This window comes from Calliopsis andreniformis, unplaced genomic scaffold (genome assembly GCF_051401765.1).
Source record: "Calliopsis andreniformis isolate RMS-2024a unplaced genomic scaffold, iyCalAndr_principal scaffold0106, whole genome shotgun sequence".
In the NCBI taxonomy this organism is placed as follows: domain Eukaryota; kingdom Metazoa; phylum Arthropoda; class Insecta; order Hymenoptera; family Andrenidae; genus Calliopsis; species Calliopsis andreniformis.
This window is the reverse complement of record NW_027480515.1, coordinates 333,603-340,745: the sequence shown is the minus strand read 5'-3', so window position 1 is coordinate 340,745 and position 7,143 is coordinate 333,603.

Below are 7,143 nucleotides of genomic sequence, written 5' to 3'. Positions count from 1 at the left end.
ATTCAATCCTAGATCCTCAATCTCCAATCCTCAATCCTTAATCCTCAATCTTCAATCCTCAATCCCCAGTCCTCAGTCTTCAATCCTCAATGCTCCATCCTCAATCCTCTATCCTCAGTCCTCAGTCCTCAACCCTCAGTCCTCAAACCTCAATCCTCAACCGTCAGTCCTCGTCCTCAACCCTCAACTCTCAATACTCAATCCTCAATCTTCAATCATCAATACTCAATCTTCAATCCTCAATACTCAATCTTCAATCCCCAATCATCAATCCTCAATCCTCGATCCTCATTCTTCAATCCTCAATACCCAATCCTCAATCTTCAATCCTTAATCCTCAATCCTCAATTCTCAATCCTCAGTCCTCAGTCCTCAGACCTAAAACCTCAACCCTCAACCATCAGCCCTCATCCTCAATCCTCAATCCTCATTCCTCAATCCTCAACCATCAATCCTCAATTCTCAATCTTCAATCCTCAACCCTCAGTCCTTATCCTCAATTCTCAATTCTCAATCCTCAAGCCTCAATCCTCAATTTTCAATCCTCAGTAATCAATTTTCAATCCTAGATCCTCAATCCCCAATCCTCAATCCTTAATCCTCAATCTTCAATCCTCAATACTCAATCTTCAATCCTCAGTCCTCAGTCCTCAATCCTCAATTCTGAATTCACAATCCTGAATCCTCAATCTTCAGCCCTCAGTCCTCAACAATCAGCTGTCAATTCTCAATCCTCAATAGCATATCATCAATTCACAGTTTTCAATACTCATTGCTCAATCTGCAATCTTCAAATATCTACCCACAAACATCAATTCTCATCACACAACCCTCAACATTCAGTCCACAATCCTCAATCTTCAATCCTCAATCCTCAATCCTCAAACCTCAATCGACAATCTTCAACCATCAATACTCTATCATCAGTCCTCAATTCTCAATCCTCAACCCTCAATCCTCATTCCTCAATCTTCAATCCTCAATACTCAATCTTCAATCCTCAATCCTCAATCCTCAATCCTCAATCCTCATTCTTCAATCCTCAATACCCAATCCTCAATCTTCAATCCTCAAACCTCAATAACCCGTTCTCAATCCTCAATCCTCAGTCGTCAGTCCTCAAACCACAATCCTCAACCCTCAGCCCTCATCCTCAATCCTCAATCCTTACTCCTCAGTCCTCAACCATCAATCCTCAATACTCAATTTTCAATCCTCAATCCTCAATCCTCAATCCTCAATCCTCAATGCTAAATCCTCAATCATCAATACTCAATCTTCAATACTCAATCCTCAATCCTCAATCCTGAATCCTCAATACTAAAGCATCAATACTCAATTCTCAGTACTCAAAAGAACATCCTGAATTCTCAGGATCCAATACTCAAACCTCAAACCTCAAACCTCAGCCGTCATCCTCAATCCTCAATCCTCAATCATCAGTCCTCAACCTTCAATCCTCAACACTCAGCCTTCAACCCTCAATCCTCAATCCTCAATCCTCAATCCTCAATCCTCAATCTTCAATCCTCAATACTCAATCTTCAATCCTCAATACTCAATCCTCAATCCTCAATATTCAATCCCCAATACTCAATCTTCAGTCCTCAATCCGCAATCATCAATCTTCAATCCTCAATCCTCAGTCATCAATCCTCAAACTTCAGTCCTCATCCTCAATTCTCAATCCTCAACCCTCAATCCTCAAACCACAATCTTCAACTGTCAGTCCTCGTCCTCAATCCTCAACCCTCAGTCCTCAATCCTCAATTTTCAATCATCAATACTCAATCTTCAATCCTCAACACTCAATCCTCAATCCTCAATCCTCAATCTTCAACCATCAATGCTCATTCATCAGTCCTCAATTCTCAATCCTCAATCCTCAATCCTCAATACTCAATCGTCAGTCTTCAATCCTCAATACTCAATATTCAATCCACAATCCTGGATCCTCAATCCTCAATCCTCATTCTTCAATCCTCAATACCCAATCCTCAACCTTCAGTACTCAATCCTCAATCCTCAATTCTCAACACTCAATCCTCAGACCTCAGTCCTCAAACCTCAATCCTCAACCCTCAGCCCTCATCCTCAATCCTCAATCCTCAACCTCAATCCTCAATCTTCAATCCTCAATACCCAATCCTAAATCTTCAATCCTCAATCCTCAATTATCAATTCTCAATCCTCAGTCCTCAATCCTCTGTCCTCAAACATCAATCCTCAACCCTCAGTCCTCGTCCTCAAACCTCAACCCTCAATAATCATTCCGCAATCTTCACTCATCAATACTCAATCTTCAATCCTCAATCCTCAATACTCAATCCTCAATCCTCAGTCCTCATTCTTCAAAACTCATTCCGTCAATCCTCAATATTCAACACACAACCCTCAGCCATCAATCCAAAATTCTCAATACTCAATAGAAGATCCTGAATTCTCAGTTTTCAATACTCAATCCTCAATCTTCAATCTTCAAATCTCCATTCACAAACATCAATTCTCATCACTCAGCCCTCAACACTCATTTCCCAATCGTCAATCTTCAATACTCAATCCTCAATCCTCAATCTTCAATCCTCAATACTCAGTCTTCAATCCTCAGTCCTCAATTCTCAATCCTCAATCTTCAATCCTCTATACCGAATCCTCAATCCTCAATCCCCATTCTTCAATCCTCAATACCCAATCCTCAATCTTCGATCCTCAATCCTCAATCCTCGATTCTCAATCCTAAATCCTCAACCCTCAATCCTCAACACTCAATCGTCAGTCTTCAATCCTCAATACTCAATCTTCTATCCTCAATTCTTAATACTCAATCCTCAATCCTCATTCTTCAATCCTCAACACCCAATCCTCAATCTTCAATCCTCAATCCTCAATCCTTAATTCTCAACCCTCAATCCTCAGTCCTCAGTCCTCAAACCTCAATCCTCAACCTTCAGCCCTCATCCTGGATCCTCAAACCTAAATCTTCAATCCTCAATCCACAATCCTCATGCCTCAATCCTCAATCCTCAATCATCAGTCCTCAAACCTCAATCCTGAATCCTCAACCCTCAGTCCTCAACCTTCAGACTTCAGACCTCAACAATCAGTTGTCAATCCTCAATCCTCAATAGAATATCATCAATTCACAGTTTTCAATACTAAATTCTCGGTCTGCAATCTTCGAATCTCTATCCACAAACATCAATCCTCATCACTCAACCCTCAACACTCAGTCACCAATTCTCAATCTTCAATCCTCTATCCTCTATCCTCAATCCTCAATCCTCAATCCTCAATCCTCAATCCTCAACCCTCAATCATCAATCCTCAATCCTCAATCTTCAATCCTCAATTCTCAATCTTCAATCCTCAATACTCAATCCTCAATCCTCAATATTCAATCCTCAATACTCAATCTTCAGTCCTCAATCCGCAATCATCAATCCTCAATCCTCAATCCTCAGTCATCAATCCTCAAACTTCAGTCCTCATCCTCAATTCTCAATCTTCAACCCTCAATCCTCAAACCACAATCCTCAACTGTCAGTCCTCGTCCTCAATCCTCAATCCTCATTATTCAATCCTCAATACCCAATCCTCAACCTTCAATACTCAATCCTCAATCCTCAATTCTCAATACTTAATCCTCAGACCTCAGTCCTCAAACCTCAATCCTCAACCCTCAGCCCTCATCCTCAATCCTCAATCCTCAACCTCAATCCTCAATCTTCAATCCTCAATACTCAATCTTCAATCCTCAATCCTCAGTCCTCAAACCTCAATTCTGAACCCTCAATCCTGAATCCTCAATCTTCAGCCCTCAGTCCTCAACAATCAGTTGTCAATCCTCAATCCTCAGTATAATATTCTCAATTCACAGTTTTCAATACTCAATACTCAATCTGCAATCTTCAAATCTCTATCCACAGTCATCAATTCTCATCACTCAACCCTCAACACTCAGTCCTCAATGTTCAATCCTCAATCCCCAATTCTCAATCCTCGATCCTCAATGCTGAATCTTCAATCCTCAATCCTCAATCCTCAATCCTCAATCCTCAATCCTGAATATTCAATCCTCAGTCCCCAATCCTCAATCCTCAATCCTCAATCCTCATTCTTCAATCCTCAATACCCAATCCTCAATCTTCAATCCTCAATCCTCAATCCACAATCCTCAACTATCAATCCTCAATCCTCAGACCTCAGACATCAAACCTCAATCCTCAACCCTCAGCCCTCATCGTCAATCCTCAAACCTCAATCCTCAAACCTCAATCGTCAATCCTCAATCCTCAATCATCAATCCACAATACTCAACCTTCAATCCTGAATCCTCAATCATCAATCCTCAATATTCAATCCTGAATACTCAACTTTAAATACTCAATCCGCAATCATCAATCCTCAATCCTGAATCCTCAGTCATCAAGCCTCAATCTTCAATACTCAATCGTCAATCCTCAGACCTCAATCCTCAAACCTCAACCCTCGTACCTCAACCCTCAATCCTCAACCCTCAGTCCTCATCCTCAATTCTCAATTCTCAATCCTCAATCCTCAACCCTCAATCTTCTATCATCAATAATCAATCTCCAACCCTAGATCCCCAATCCCCAATCCTCAATCCTTAATCCTCAATCTTCAATCCACAATCCCCAGTCCTCTATCTTCAATCCTGAATGCCCAGTCCTCAATCCTCAATCCTCAGTACTCAATCCTCAGCCCTCAGTGCTCGTCATCAATCCTCAACCCTCAATAATCAACCCGCAATCTTCAATCATCAATACTCAATCTTCAATCCTCAATCCTCAAACTCAATCCTCAATACTCAATCCCCAGTCCTCAGTCCTCAATCTTCAATACTCAATCCGCCAATCCTCAATATTCAACACACAACCCTCAACCATCAATCCTCAATACTCAACCATCAATCCTCAATTCTCAATACTCAGTTGAATATCCTGAATTCTCAGCTTTCAATACTCAATCCTCAATCTTCAATCTTCAAATCTCCATCCACAAACATCAATTCTCATCTCTCAACCCTCAACACTCAGTCCTCAATATTCAATGCTCAATCCTCAATCCTCAATCTTCAATCCTCAATCCTCAATCCTCAATCGTCTGTCTTCAATCCTCAATACTCAATATTCAATCCACAATCCTGAATCCTCAATCCTCAATCCTCATTCTTCAATCCTCAATACCCAATCCTCAATCTTCAATCCTCAATCCTCAATCCTCAATTCTCAATACTCAATCCTCAGACCTCAGTTCTCAAACCTCAATCCTCAACCCTCAGCCCTCATCCTCAATCCTCAATCCTCAACCTCAATCCTCAATCTTCAATCCTCAATACTCAATCTTCAATCTTCAATCCTCAGTCCTCAAACGTCAATTCTGAACCCTCAATACTGAATCCTCAACCTACAGCCCTCAGTCCTCAACAATCAGTTGTCAATCCTCAATCCTCAGTATAATGTCCTCAATTCACAGTTTTCAATACTCAATACTCAATCTGCAATCTTCAAATCTCTATCCACAGTCATCAATTCTCATCACTCAACCCTCAACACTCAGTCCTCAGTGTTCAATCCTCAATCCCCAATTCTCAATCCTCGATCCTCAATGCTGAATCTTCAATCCTCAATCCTCAATCCTCAATCCTCAATCCTCAATCCTGAATATTCAATCCTCAGTCCCCAATCCTCAATCCTCAATCCTCAATCCTCATTCTTCAATCCTCAATACCCAATCCTCAATCTTCAATCCTCAATCCTCAATCCACAATCCTCAATTCTCAATCCACAATCCTCAGACCTCAGACATCAAACCTCAATCCTCAACCCTCAGCCCTCATCGTCAATCCTCAAACCTCAATCCTCAAACCTCAATCGTCAATCCTCAATCCTCAATCATCAATTCACAATACTCAACCTTCAATCCTGAATCCTCAATCCTCAATCCTCAGTATTCAATCCTGAATACTCAACCTTCAATCCTCAATCCGCAATCATCAATTCTCAATCCTCAATCCTCAGTCATCAATCCGCAATCTTCAATACTCAATCGTCAATCCTCAGTCCTCAATCCTCAATCCTCAATCCTCGTATCACAAACCTCAATCCTCAACCCTAAGTCCCCATCCTCAACTCTCAATTCTCAACACTCAATCCTCAACCCTCAATCTTGAATTCTCAATAATCAATCTCCAATCCTAGATCCCCAATCCCTAATCCTCAATCCTTTATCCTCAATCTTCAATCCTCAATCCCCAGTCCTCAATCTTCAATCCTCAATGCTCAATCCTCAGTCCTCAATCCTCAGTACTCAATCCTCAATCCTCAATCCCCAATCCTCAATATTCAATCCTCAATCCTCAGTCCTCAATCCTCAATCCTCAATCCTCAATCCTCAATCCTCAATCTTCAATCCTCAATGCTCAATCATCAGTCCTCAACCCTCAGCCCTCATCCTTAATCCTCAATCCTCAACCTCACTCCTCAATCTTCAATCCTCAATACCCAATCCTCAATCTTCAATCCTCAATCCTCAACCCTCAAACCACAATCCTCAACTGTCAGTCCTCGTCCTCAATCCTCAACCCTCAGTCCTCAATCCTCAATCTTCAATCATCAATACTCAATCCTCAATCCTCAACACTCAATCCTCAATCCTCATTCCTCAAACCTCAATCCTCAACCCTCAGTCCTTATCCTCAATTCTCAATTCTCAATCCTCAATCCTCAATCCTCAATCTTCGATCCTCTATAATCAATTTTCAATCCTAGATCCTCAATCCCCAATCCTCAATCCTTAATCCTCAATTTTCAATCCTCAATACTCAATCTTCAATCCTCAGTCCTCAGTCCTCAATCCTCAATTCTGAATTCTCAATCCTGAATCCTCAATCTTCAGCCCTCAGTCCTCAACAATCAGCTGTCAATTCTCAGTCCTCAATAGAATATCATCAATTCACAGTTTTCAATACTCAATGCTCAATCTGCAATCTTCAAATATCTATACACAAACATCAATCCTCATCACACAACCCTCAACACTCAGTCCACAATCCTCAATCTTCAATCCTCAATCCTCAATCCTCAATCCTCAATCCTCAATCTTCAACCATCAATACTCATT